This window comes from Emys orbicularis, chromosome 11 (genome assembly GCF_028017835.1).
Source record: "Emys orbicularis isolate rEmyOrb1 chromosome 11, rEmyOrb1.hap1, whole genome shotgun sequence".
NCBI classification, from domain to species: Eukaryota; Metazoa; Chordata; order Testudines; family Emydidae; genus Emys; species Emys orbicularis.
Genome location: NC_088693.1, coordinates 60604369 through 60618524, shown reverse-complemented (window position 1 = coordinate 60618524; position 14156 = coordinate 60604369).

Below are 14156 nucleotides of genomic sequence, written 5' to 3'. Positions count from 1 at the left end.
TTTGGGACGAGACACTTCATTCAGAGCCTTCTCTAGCACACACACACACACACACACACAGGTAAGGCCACACCCAGCTGCAGATGGACACAGAGACACTTAGGTTAGCTCTGTGCGGGGGGAATCAGCTCAGGGAATGCCCAGCACTCATGTGCACACCTCCTTTGTTGATCATGTGTTACAAGCTAACTGGAACTGTAATTTGAGCTCAGAGTTTCTAACACCATTGAACATCTTAATGAATTCTTGGTCTCCCTAAATGCCTCGTTAACCAATATTGGTCTGGTCTCGCAAAACTGTGCCATCCTATGACTGGTACAGGCAGATGAGCCTGCACACTTTTTATCAGACCCCAAACGCGTCAAAGTACTGTACACATGATGTTGCCTGGGTATTGGATACTTTCTATACTTGGAATCAATGCAGACATAGGTGATTTAACCTATAATGGCTCCAACGCTGATGGAATTGACCCCTTTGTCAAAATCAGATTTGGATTATGTTGTTTAACACAACATTCTGCTTTTATCTTAATCTTCCACAAAGCTCAAGTCTCTCTCTTGTGCACACTGGGTAAAATGGTGCCATTTAGGCACATCCCTAAGTGCGGGAATGTTGGTGAACCCCTTGGTGAGTGCAGGACGGGGTTGTGCCTTGGAAAGTACAATCCCTTCCCTGGTGCACAGTGGGAATGCACAGCCTGCGCCTTCTGCTGTTGGCTGCGGTTCAGCCACGGCCTTGCACCTACCTGCCCTCTTTTCTGTGCCCCTCATGACTCTTGGGATGGGGAGAGCATGGGGAACAGACCTTGAACAATCCTGAGTACAGGGACTGTAGTTGTCCCTGGCGCTTTGTGGAGGGGCGGGGGGGGAGGGGAGGTGAAAGTAATGGGGTGGGGGAGTAAGGCTCCTTGTCCCATTCCCCATTTTCCATTCCCCACCTTCCCCACCTCCCGCAGGAGCACTCAGAAGGGTCAGGGCCAATCTGGCGCATAGTGTTGGCTCTAAGTGCACTGTTACCAAATTGTGTTTGAGACAGTCCCTATGCAATTTGAGAAACTGCATCCATAGCGTGCAGGCCCATTTTAACTACCCAATGTATTATTTTCTCGGTGCTGACCAGCAATTCTGGTGCTGCCTTTTCCAAGTCCTCGTGTTCTGCAGTGAGGTATTTAGTGCTGCCTAATGGCTTTCTGTTTGATCCCTGCAGTGGAGTCCAGTGTAAAGGGCATGCTCTTCAGCAAGCGTGCAGAGTCCTCACTACCAACCCGTCTAGCTTTTAACAGGAGCACAAATCACTGTTCTGTTTCCAAGGACATACATCTTGCATTGGCTCCCTTTATCCTCCAAACTGGGACCATGCTGTTCTAATCAGTGGTTTTTAAACTGTTTACTTCTAAACACTTTAGAAACTTCCCTTTGTCACTTCAGCTCTATGGTCCTTCTCCACAGCCAAGGCTGAAGGAGCAGAGGGGTAGGGGTGGAGGTGGGGGTGACAGTTGTATGAGAGCTCAGGGCTCCTAGCTCAGGACAAACCACAGAAAAAATGGGAATTTTGCTATTGACTTCAGGGGCCCCTGTCTTTTTCTTTGAGTAATTCCATGAAACATAAAATACCACTCCATATGTTCAGCACAAAGCTGAAAATGCTGTTCATTTTCATCAGAAAAGTCCTCTGCTACACCAATAATGGCTGGGACTGGATTTTTTGGCAACTTTCTGATTTTCCTCTCTTGTGGATGTGGTCCACTGTGATTCCTCTGAGACTAAATCAGGCACCTTTTAAACAATCCCAAGAAATCCTAGCCAGAGAACCACTTTACCCATTGTGTGAAGAAGAATCAGGAAGCACTGACTTGGGATGTCCTCCAATGTTCAACTTCTATAAAGCCCAGAACACAAACTCCAAAAATGCAGTCTAATCAGTTTAGAATCCAGCATTACAATAAATGGAGAGGTTCCCCTTGACTTCAGTGGGAGTCGCCCTGCACCCTAGCAGCTCTCAACATGCATTTCTACATGCTCTGTTCTCAGACTAATAAAAACCCAGGGGCTTCCTAGAACATTAGTTGTGACCTTATATTAGCATTAGCTTGTCCTACACAGGTCAATCCAATAGGAAAACAGCAGGTCATCCAGATTCCCATATAACTTATGTGCATAGACTGTGAAATCATTGACTTTTCAGTTACTGATCTAAACTATAATACTGTGCAAAGAATATATTTAATATTGTCTTATGGAATCCACCTCCACCATATCATGATATGGATCATACGTGTCTGAGCTGTTGTTCATGTGGACCTTATTCCGTTTATTTTGTTTAGTTGGCTAGTGCTCCGCTGATCAAGTAGATGGGCTCATTACACCACCTAAAGAGCTCAAAACAACTTCATTCTTTCTAAGCGACTATAAAGAGCTATTTGGTGTGAATAGTGCTAGAGGCCACTTGTTAGTACTTAACCTTTCTTTTGCCTAAAAATCCTCAGTAGAAGGAGTGTGTGAATGTAACCACGCACTTTTTGAGAGAGAGAAAATGCATAATAATATGGTGCGCTATAAAGAGTTTGATGAAGGGTCACATTATTCATGAGGCACTGTATGAACTATGCAGGTCATCCCCCCAAGGTATTCACTCAATATGCGAGCTTGCTTTTACGGAGCACTTTTCATCTGTTGGGCTCAGAAGCATTTTACAAAGAGGAGTACATATAATTATTCCCATTTTACAGAGTGGGAGACAGGCAGAGTGACCATGGACAAGTCACCTCCCCAGTGTCAGAGCCAAGAATACAGCCCTGATCTCCTGTGTTCCGGCCCACTCCCCTCTCCACGAGCTACAGTGGCTTCCAGTAAAACCATTGTAGCACACCATTATAAATATATTGTGTACACACATATTTTACAGGGGGGAAATGTAACTAAATGTTTCAAAGTCCTTAAATGTATTGGGGTTATCTTTGCATTCTTCTATCTGTATAGAGCCTTCAAAGAGAGGAAAAATGGAAATATATTAAAACACCTTTGAAATGTACCTGAAATGGTACAATGTAAGTTTGGTACAATGGTACAATGCAAGTTTGATAGGTAGGGCTAGATGCAAGTGTTATATGTCCCAATGGAAAGGGAATTTCCCCTTTTAAAAAAAGTTCCTGTTTCTAGACTTTGTGATATCAAGACCTTAAGTCTGTCACTGTCCAGGACTTAAATGCTAGCCTCAAACCAGTGTATTTTTGAGGGGGAATTTGGGAGAAGAATTCCACATCTGGGGAAAGAAGCATTTCTCTAGCAGGCTGATTAATCTTAAATGGTGGTGGCTATTTCTTCCCTATGGATGATGTGTATGTTTAAAAACTCCTGAAATAAAATGCATACTCTACTCTAAATGTTCCAAGATAAGAAGGGTTTCAGATTAAGGGGAAGAGCTTCATTTCTCTTTAGCCAATCGTCAGAATGTTGTCTGTCAATAGTAGGGTGATCAGATGTCCCGATTTTATAGGGACAGTCCTGATTTTTGGGTCTTTTTCTTATATAGGCTCATATTACCCCCCACCCCCGTCCCGATTTTTCACACTTGCTCTCTGGTCATCCTAGTCAATAGTGCAATCTGGGCCTTGTTTCACTTCAGTAGAGAAGGTGAAGCAGGACCAGAACTTCAGCCAGAACAAACCTGCGTAGCTCCATTAATGTCAAACGAGCTATGCCAATTTACATCAGCTGAGGATCTGGCCCTTAGCATCTGCTGAGTGAAGACAGTTTTGATAAGAATCCCCTGCTCGTGTCCCCAAGATGGGAGCTGCCTCTGTTTTGATGCTAATAACATATTCAGTGTTTGTGGGAGAAAACTGAGTCAATTTTTACAAAATCAGGACACTCCAGCAATTCTTGAGATAGCTGCTTTGCCTGAGGTAGGGTACAGGACAACAGTTGGGAACAAAGTGCTGTCTAAACAACAGGGAAATGGCAATTGAGAGGTACTGTACCAAAGATTAGTCATGCTCCACAGTGCCCGGGGCCTATGGAAACCCCATTATAAAGCCCAGATAGTATTTCATTTCTACACCCTTCCTTCCCTCTTTTACCTGTATAAAAACAAATAAATTAAGTACAAAAAAAGTTACTGCAACAATAAATTTAAAGAAAGAGTAACATTTTCAAAAGCACCAATGGCCCAGAGCCTCAAAGGAATTTAGCTGTCCAATACCCATTGACATCAAGAGTAAAATTTTCAGAAGCAACTTAAGTATTCATGAGCCTAAATCCCACTGGCTTGCAATGAGAGGTAGCCTCCACGGTGCCAGTTACTTTTGAAAATGGACCTTAGGCTCCTGAGTCACTCAGGCACTTTTAAAAATCTGACCCGTTCTCAGGGTATGTCAAGGTTAAGGTTTTTATAGTAGTCCTGAATTATCCACACTGCATAAATACAGGGGCAGGGCCTCAGCTGGCGTGAACTGTCAGAGCTCCGCTGGCTTCAGTCAGGGCCAGCCCTAGACCAAATGGCACCCCAGGCGAGGAGCGTCTTTGGCACCCCCAAATGCATTTGTTAAACTTTGGAATACCTTATTTTGTATTGCATTTGTAGCCCATTTCACAACTTTGATGCACAAATTACATGCATCATTTATTCCTGTCATATAAGACGATAAATTTGCATGCTAGGATCTGTAAATCTGTATTCATTCATGCAATATATAAGTAAAATGTAGTTCTCAGAAAGTCTGGAAGGTTCCATGAGATTCTACAAAGGTCCAGAACATTGTAGGAGGTTAGTGAAAAATGAATCCACATACAGAACACCTGGAACATTTTACTTCAAACATTCTATTTTCCCTTTTATCACTAACAACAAAAACAGCATCCTAAACCCAGCACCCCACCCCACCCCAGCCCAGCACCCCAGGGGGTCACCTAGGTCACCTGCCCCTAAGTCCAACCCTGGCTTCAGTGGAACTATGACTGTACATCAGCTGAGGATTTGGCCCATAATGTTTTGATTATGAAGGTGTTAAATGCATACCTTCTTATCTCTTGGGTTTCCTGATTTTTTTTTTTTATATATACAGCACCCATCTGACAGACCTTCCCTATTCAGTTCTCCCCCTATTTACAAACTCAGGAGCAAACAGTCCTCTTTATGAAGTCAGAATTTATTGTGCAATACAATTACCGTCCCCTTTAAGGAAATATCTGTGGAGCTGCTAAACAGCCCAGCCTAATAATACAGTGGAACATAGTCCTTGGGATTACCTCATGCTGAGTGTCCCTCACAGGAAGTGATTATTTTGGTTGACACTAATAAAGAGTAACTTGTAGAATAAGCACTTTCATGTGATTTCTTCACCTGAAGACAGTGGCTTCCATAGGCCTGGGCAAACCTAGACGATGTCCAAAATCAACAACTTTCTGCCAAAAGAATGACCTTTTCTCAGACTGTGGTTTTGCCAAAGCCAGCCTGCAGTGTCATTCTCTGCCAAAATTCGATGAGAAACAGAAGTTTCATTGTTTTTCTGTTGCAAAAAAAAAAAAAAAAAATACTGAGTCATAGTAAATTAGAAATGTTTTCTGGGATGGAATATTAAACATTATAAATATGCTAGCAACAGCTTCAAATATTTCCACTCAGGAACCAGTGACCAAAATTCTGGGAAGTACTTCTTAATTTTAAACTAGACGCTTCTTAGAAAAATGAATCCTGCCTTAACTCACCATATAAACATTTCTTTCAAAATATTCCTTAGAGGAGAGTGTATAAAAATAAACCCTACCACCCTGAACAAGCTGGATGGTTTGGGGAATCCATACTAGTTTTTAAAAAGCATCATACACACCATTTTAAAAGTGCCTTCCTTTCAAGGCGCTCAAAGCATTTCACATGCATTAGTTAAAACCCAGATGACATGGGAATGTGCATAATAGAATTACCAAGTCAGATAGGTAGGTTCACAACACCTCTGAAAGGCGGCAAGACACTGTTAGGATGAGAAACCCAGGTCTCCTGATTCCCAGGCTTGGTCTACACGACCAACTTATGCCGGTATAACTATGCACTCAGGGGTGTGGAAATTCACACCCCTACACGACGTAGTTATATCGACCTAACCCCCGGTGTAAACAGCGCTATGTTGCTGGTAAGGCTTCTCCCGTTGACATAGCTACCACCCCTCAGGGAAGCTTGCCCGTCGGTGTAGGTAGCATCTTCACTAAACACTACAGCTGCACCACTGCAGCGCTGTATGTGTAAACAAGCCCTCCGTCTTCCATTCTAGACCGTGCTGCCTCTTTATAATGTTTAAAAAATTAAGTGTCCTGTTTCTAAACACAAGCGAACCTGTATTATTTGCCCTTGTTTTGTCAAATTCTCGGATTAAGTTTTAGTCAAATGTCCATGGTTAGTTGCTTATGGAGTTTGTATTTTGTGTTCTATTCAATTAAAATCTTAATTTTTTTTTCCAAAGTACCCTGCAGAGATGAGACAAATTAGTAAGCAGCAGCACTGGTTTAATAATAGAAGAAAGTGATTCATGACTATATTCATGATTAGAGCTCTCTGCTGGTGGTCTGGGGTCATGTTTATTTGAGGATTTCAATTGCCAGTATATTTATGAATTCTAAACATTTTGTAAATTTTAACACAAATTATTATTCACCTGGTAACTCATAACAGAGATGCATTAGCAGCTGCTCATTAGCTGATATGCTTCATTTGTTATACTCCTGTTTTAAAAGTTTCAGCCATTCAATCAGAGAGCAGAAACAATAGCATGTGAATTAGGCGACCCGCTATACACCATTGGGGAAAATAAACAAACAAGGGTATTTGCAAAGACAACAGTTTATGAACAACCCATCAGTTGAGGTGTATGTATATAAGCTGTTTGGTGAAAACTCACGATTAACTCATAGAAATCAGGATGAATTTATGATCAATTTGGATGTTGTTGTTGGCATCCTTTTGTCTGCGAGAGACGGTAGGAATTGGAGCTATGATCAATTCATGAGTAGAAAAAGTGGGATAAATTAGTCTGATCAACCAATAATTCAACTAACTCTGGCAAATAGAGGTATATACAGAAAATATAATCTACTACAAAGATGACTATAACACATCCCTCTTCTTCTCAATAGCAAGAGAAGAGAAGAGAGTAAGGAAGGCAACCCTGGATCAATAACTCCAATACCTTCGAGTCTCTCTATGACAGCTATGTAGTAAAACAAAACCTCTAGTAGCTCTGCACTAAAAGAAAGGGGAATAAGTATTTAGTGCTTTCCTTGACCTGTATCGAGTGAAAGTACAATCCTTCTTTTCTAATATTTCCAATTGGCTCTGATTTGTAAAGAGTTTTTAACTGGTGTCTTTTTCTTTGATATTTACACTTCTGCTCTTGGCTTTTCTTTTTAGCCCTGAGCATATGTTGCATTTTGGTTTTCTTATGTTTCCACATTTATTTTCTTTAAAACTATTGTTGAGCCCAAACTAATGTCAGGGGGAAGGATCCAGCATCAGGATTGGAGAAACAGAAGCCCATTAACTTGCCAATAGAAGGAAAGGGGATAGATGTGCATTAATTCTCGCCACCACTTAGCAATAAGCATAGCCGGGCTAAGAAGTGTAAAGAATAATAATCTGTGTGCATGAAGCAAGACATCAGAGTGCAGGGCAGGGTGGGGCAGTTCAAAGAATTAAAATCAGAGGGTAAAAAGTGTTGGGATTTTAAAAAATATTAACGGTTTCTCCAGAAATAACATTTCGAGTACATAAAAAAGAATTAGAATTCCTCAATCTAGATCCAGGTCAGGTCCACACCTGGGGTGAGTTTAGATCCAGGTTTTTGCCTTAGGCCTATCTTTGTAAGGCTTAAATAGCCCTTGGCTAACTAGGTGGAAGTGTGCAAACAGTTTGGTATTCAGACACTGAGGGCCAGGATTATTTGGGATCTGGTCTGGTAAACCACAGTGCCGCATACATCTGTCAAGAGACCTATCCTGTCATACTAAACAAACTAAGGACCTATTTTCTCATCAATGAATGTGTGTAGTTCATTTCTTGCTTACTGAGAATTACAGTCAGGAATTCAGATGAGCATCTACCTCTATGACACATTACACTGGGAATCACATGAGAAGAAAATCTCGCTTGAGATTACCTTCACTGCCATAGACAATCCTAGCCAGAAAAACTATATAGTCTTCTTTCCTCATTTCATCGAGCTAAACTTGGTTCCAGTCCTAGATAGACAATGGAAGCAAAATAAACATATTGATGCCAAAGATAAATCTGAGTTTTAGATTTGGATCTGTACTTCTCCAAAGTTTGTGGGTGTTCAGGTCCAGTGCAATGCATGCAGTTTTAAGAACACTGGTGAGTGCGTGCGGTGACAGCAGTACCTTTTAGAAAGTGATGCTGGAAGGGTGTAGTTGTAGATGATTATTTTGTTGGTACTTTTTTTACTTGCGGTTGTTCCATTTGGCATCGTAGTTAAATGAAGACATGATTCACTGACTGAATTTTGATAACTTCCAGGGTTTGGGTTTGACCTATTATGAAGGTAGAAACAAGCTGCAAAATTTGATCAATTTCTAATCCACACAATTCAGAAACTTTAAAAAGGGCTGAGTTTGGTTTTAGAAACTGGTGACTTCTTATTCTTTCAAAACTGGCTCACCCTTGCTTTTTGCATACACACAAACTCACATCCCACGTCCTGTTGTTTAGATTTTGAATGCTTTCTTTGCTATTCAGCACCAACTGTGCTCAGATGGACTAAACTTTCAGAAAGATGTGCTTGTATTGCACATATGCAAATAGTAACTGCCTGCTACTGCCTCTCAGGGAGGTGGATTAACTACAGTGACATGAGAACCACTCCCATCAATGTAGAGTGTCTACACTGAAGCACTACAGCACTTGCCTGGGTGATACATTTTTTAAGAGGTGATGCTAAATACCAAATGTCACAGTTACAGGATGAACTGCACTTTAGACTCCCATATAGTCCCTCTTAAGACCACCTCTTATGGGACAGGCCTGGCTCCCTGTACCTGCCTCTGGGCAGAAGCATGCAGTGCAACAGCTCTGGGACTGAGTGTCTGGGCTGCAGTCCCCGATTCCCAGCCATGGTAATCCAGCTGCATGTGTTCCGTGTGAGTCCTTTCACTCCATGGACCTGTGACCAGCGAGGTGGTTAAAGGGACTCAAAAATAGCACCTTCAGACCAAATCATTCTTTATTCATTCCCCAAAGGTACAAAGCGCATAGAGCAAAGGGTAAAACCATTAAAACGTCTATATGCATGGGTCTTACACTTCGATCTTTCCTTGCTTCCTTTTGTAAGTTCCCCGCAGCTCAGCTAACTACCATCTCTGGCTGGGAGAAACTGACTGTCCTTGCAGCATGCTGTCTGTCTGCGTGTTCCCTTGCCAGCATGTCAGTTTTCTCTGAGATGCCCTGGGCAGCCTAAGGCAACTCACTCACCCCCCTCCTTTTTCTAGGCCCAGGATCCTATAATGATTTGATGTTTCCTTTGATCTCTCCCCCTTCTCAGCCTTGGCAAAACCAGCAAAGGTTGGGCTTGAGGAGTCACCTCTTCATGGCTATAAGCCTGGCTCCTCTTCTCCTTATTATTATTTGTATTATTGTAGCACCTAGGAGCTCTACTCATGCACCAGGACCCCACTGTGCTAGGCGCTGCACAAACATAGAACAAAAAAACACAGTCTCTGCCCCAAAGAGCTTACAATCTAAGTATAAGACAAGAGACAACAGATGGATGCAGACAGACCAACAGGGGAGTTTAGCTTGATAAAGAGATAAGTAACAGAAAATGTGCTATCCCAGGCCAGGTAGAGATGACTATGTTCTGGAGAGGTTTTGTGGTGGTGTTACAATTACATATTCATATTCTTTTTTCTTAGGTAGTAATGATTTTTGGATACAATAGATTGGTTCACAAGTGGGCACCACTGTTAAATGGATAAAACATAATGATGGGCAGATACCATGTCTGCAATCCTTTTATGGGCAGGGCCGGCTCCAGCTCTTTTGCCGCCCCGAGCGGCGAAGGGGTAGAAAAAAAAGATAAAGCCGCGATCGGCGGCAATCCAGCGGCAGCTCTACCGCGCCACTTCATTCTTCGGCAGCAATTTGGCAGCTGGTCCTTCCCTCCGAGAGGGACTGAGGGACCCGCCGCCGAATTGCCGAAGACCTGGACGTGCCGCCCCTTTCCATTGGCTGCCCCAAGCACCTGCTTTCTGAGCTAGTGCCTGGAGCCGGCCCTGTTTATGGGTAAAGTATACTTGTGTCACTGTTGTATTTTGACAGCTGTTACTTAAAAAGTAACCCTTTACGGATAGAACAAGAAGCAATAGGTTTAAACTGCAGCAAGGGAGGTTTAGGTTGGACATTAGGAAAAAGTTCCTAACTGTCAGGGTGGTTAAACACTGGAATAAATTGCCTAGGGAGGTTGTGGAATCTCCATCTCTGGAGATATTTAAGAGTAGGTTAGATAAATGTCTATCCGGGATGGTCTAGACAGTATTTGGTGCTGCCATGAGGGCAGGGGACTGGACTCATTGACCTCTCGAGGTATCGTCTAGTCCTAGAATCTATGAATAGTGGGTATGGGCAGAATCCTGCCCATTGAGGAACCAATGAACAGATTTTCCTTTGAACGGCCATAGATCATGCACTGCAAATTACTCAAGTGATGGATAACATTAAAAATGCTACTTTTCATCACATACAATGACTGTAATGTAGCACCTGCTGAAGGCTGGAATGTTTTGATGAAGACTAGAGAGACAAGGTGGCTGAGGTAATATCTCTGATTGGACCAACTTCTGTTGGTGAGAGACACAAGCTTTTGAACTTACACAGAGCTCTTTTTCACATCTGGGAAACCTCTGATGAAGGGTGACCTTTGCCCTATCTTTTGTGATCAAGGGTGGATTTCTACTAGGTACTGTACTAGATCTTAGGGGTGCGTGCTAAGGAATGAGATAAACACACTGGATGTTAGCTGCTGCTTTTCTCAGTGTGATACTATCCATTACAAATGTCAAACATTTGGTGGTGAGAAGGTGTGAGTCAATCATCACAAACAATGCAGGAGGGAAACTATTACATGTGCTGAGTCCGTGGTAAAAAAAGTTAATTACTGCTTCCCCATGAAATTATTGAGAGCCTGACCACAAAGGGATGCAATAGCATTTTCATTAGTTGCCATGGTATTCAGTGAGTTACTACATACTTACTGTCAATTAAATAGTAATGGGCAAACATCAAAAGGTTTGACTAAATAGCCTAATGCTGTTTGTTCAAATACACCCAGGGCGTTTTCATCTGGAAGTCTTACGGGAATAGCCTTTATTCTGTGATTTCCAGTACTTTTGGGGTTTAGTGGCCTAAAACCAGTGATCACAGCTGTGCTTGTGGTATTTTGGTACTTCTCGCAGCTCAGGCTGAAATGAGGAAGTGTGCAGAAGAGCACAGAAGTGCGAACATGAGAACATAAGAATGGCCGTACTGGGTCAGTTCAAAGGTCCATCTAGCCCAGTATCCTGTCTTCCGACAGTGGCCAATGCCAGGTGTCCCAGAGGGAATGAACAGAACAGGTAATCATCAATTCTCTGTCGCTCATTCCCAGCTTCTGGCAAACAGAGGCTAGGGAAACCATCCCTCCCCATCCTGGCTAATAGCCATTGATGGACCTATCCTCCATGGATTTATCTAGTGCTTTTTTGAACCCTGTTATAGTCTTGGCCTTCACAACATCCTCTGGCAAGGAGTTCCACAGATTGTGCGTTGTGTAAAGAAATACTTCCTTTTGTTTGTTTTAAACCTGCTGCCTATTAATTTCATTTGGTGACCCCTAGTTCTTGTGTTATGAGAAGGAGTAAAAAACACTTCCTTATTTACTTTCTCCTCACCAGTCATGGTTTTATAGACCTCTATTATATCCCCCCTTAGTCATCTCTTTTCCAAACCAAAAAGTCCCAATCTTATTAATCTCTCCTCATATGGAAGCCATTCCATACCCCTAATCATTTTTGTTGCCCTTTTCTGAACCTTTTCCAATTCCAATATAACTTTTTTGAGATGGGGTGACCACATCTGCACGCAGTATTCAAGATGTGGGCGTACCATGGATTTATATAGAGGCAATATGATATTTTCTGTTTTATTATCTATCCCTTTCCTTGATTCTATCCCTTGATTCCCAACATTCTGTTTGCTTTTTTGACTGCCACTGCACATTGAATGGATGTTTTCAGAGAACTATCCACAGTGACTCCAAGATCTCTTTCTTGAGTGGTAACAGCTAATTTAGACCCCAACATTGTATATGTATAGTTGGGATTATGTTTTCCAATGTGCATTACTTTGCATTTATCAACATTGAATTTCATCTGCCGTTTTGTTTCACAGTCACTCCGTTTTGAGAGATCCTTTTGTAGCTCTTCGCAGTCTGCTGGGACTTAACTATCTTGAGTAGTTTTGTATCTTCTGCAAATTTTACCACCTCACTGTTTACCCCTTTTTCCAGATCATTTATGAATATGTTAAATAGGATTGGGCCCAATACAGACCCCTGGGGGACACCACTATTTACCACTCTCCATTCTGAAAACTGACCATTTATTCCTACCCCTTGTTTCCTGTCTTTTAACCAGTTACCAATCCATGAGAGGACCTTCCCTCTTATTCCATGACAGCTTACTTTGCTTAAGAGCCTTTGGTGAGGGACCTTGTCAAAGGCTTTATGAAAATCTAAGTACATTATATCCACTGGCTCCCCCTTGTCCACATGCTTGTTGGCGCCCTCAAAGAATTCTAGCAGATTGGTGAGGCATAATTTCCTTTACAAAAACCATGTTGACTCTGCCCCAATATATATATACATATATACAGGTAAGGGGCATGATGACAATATATACAGAATTCAGTGTAGTTACACTAGGGGTGAGTTAGACTCATTGTCCTGCCCTCTCCGAGGAAAACAGATGCCCCTTTTAAACTGCACTTATTGTTAAGGAGGCAGGCATTTATTGAAGCAAGGTAATCACTAATATATGTAGGAAAAACAAAGCTCCACCAACTCATCTTCCAGATGTGGGGCTGACCTGGGTACACTCTGCAATGATATGTGATGGGAAATATCAGGACGAGAAACAAAAGAGGCAATCGGGGAAACAGAACAAGCAGAGTTTAATGGTCCAACATGGCATATACTGCCATATCCTTCCACTTAGTCGTCGATTGACTTTGGGGGCGGGGAGTTGTAAATTTTGCCCTAAGTGTGAAGACTTTAGCTCTGTACTTATATGCTCAGGGTCAAATCCTGTAGGCCTCACTCCCATCTGAGGATTACTTGTTGCAGAGAGTGCCCCTCTCTTCAGCAATCGTTCTTTTTCCTGAAGGAGAACCTACTGAGGTTCTCCTAGACGCCTCCCTTTGATGCATGTTCACACATTATTACCCACGGGGAACTACGGCTACTGCAAAGTACACAGCTTTACTTGTCGATAATGAGATAAGCATCTTGTCCTTTTTGGAAAAGAGTGTCTGATCTCCTCTGTTCCTCTCTGCCCCCCATCAGCTGCCTTTACCAGTTCCATTAAGTACAATGGGGCTCCCGTTGATATTGTTTTCAATCAGATACAGTGGGACCTTTACTCACTGCTGTATATTGGCTCTGATGTACCTTACTGTCACTTTGAGATGCCCTCAGTCTCCCCTGTGAAAGTACAGACCAAAGCAGCACTAGAGAGTTTGGCATATCAGTGACTCAATCGCCAGCACAAAGAAAGGCCTGTCCCTTAATGCTTCCAACTACTGTGATTCCAGGACCATTCTTTATTTCTTTAGCTTTGTTTTTTGTTGTTGTTTTGTGTTCTGTTTGGGTGTGTTAGAGCCTGGCCTAGTTTTGTGGTACACGTTCTCACTAATAATATGGAGAGACAAGCGTGTGCCATTATTAGATAGTTGGGAAAATAGTAATGAAATGTTTTAAATTAAAAATAAATACATGTTCACGCAAGTTTTACTGTGTATTCTGGGCAAAGGCTCAGCTCTGTTTTAATTTTAGGCAGACTAATTCCCCTGTCCTGACAAACAGCCTGGAGTAATTTGTGCAGAGATCTCAGTAAACACAGTAA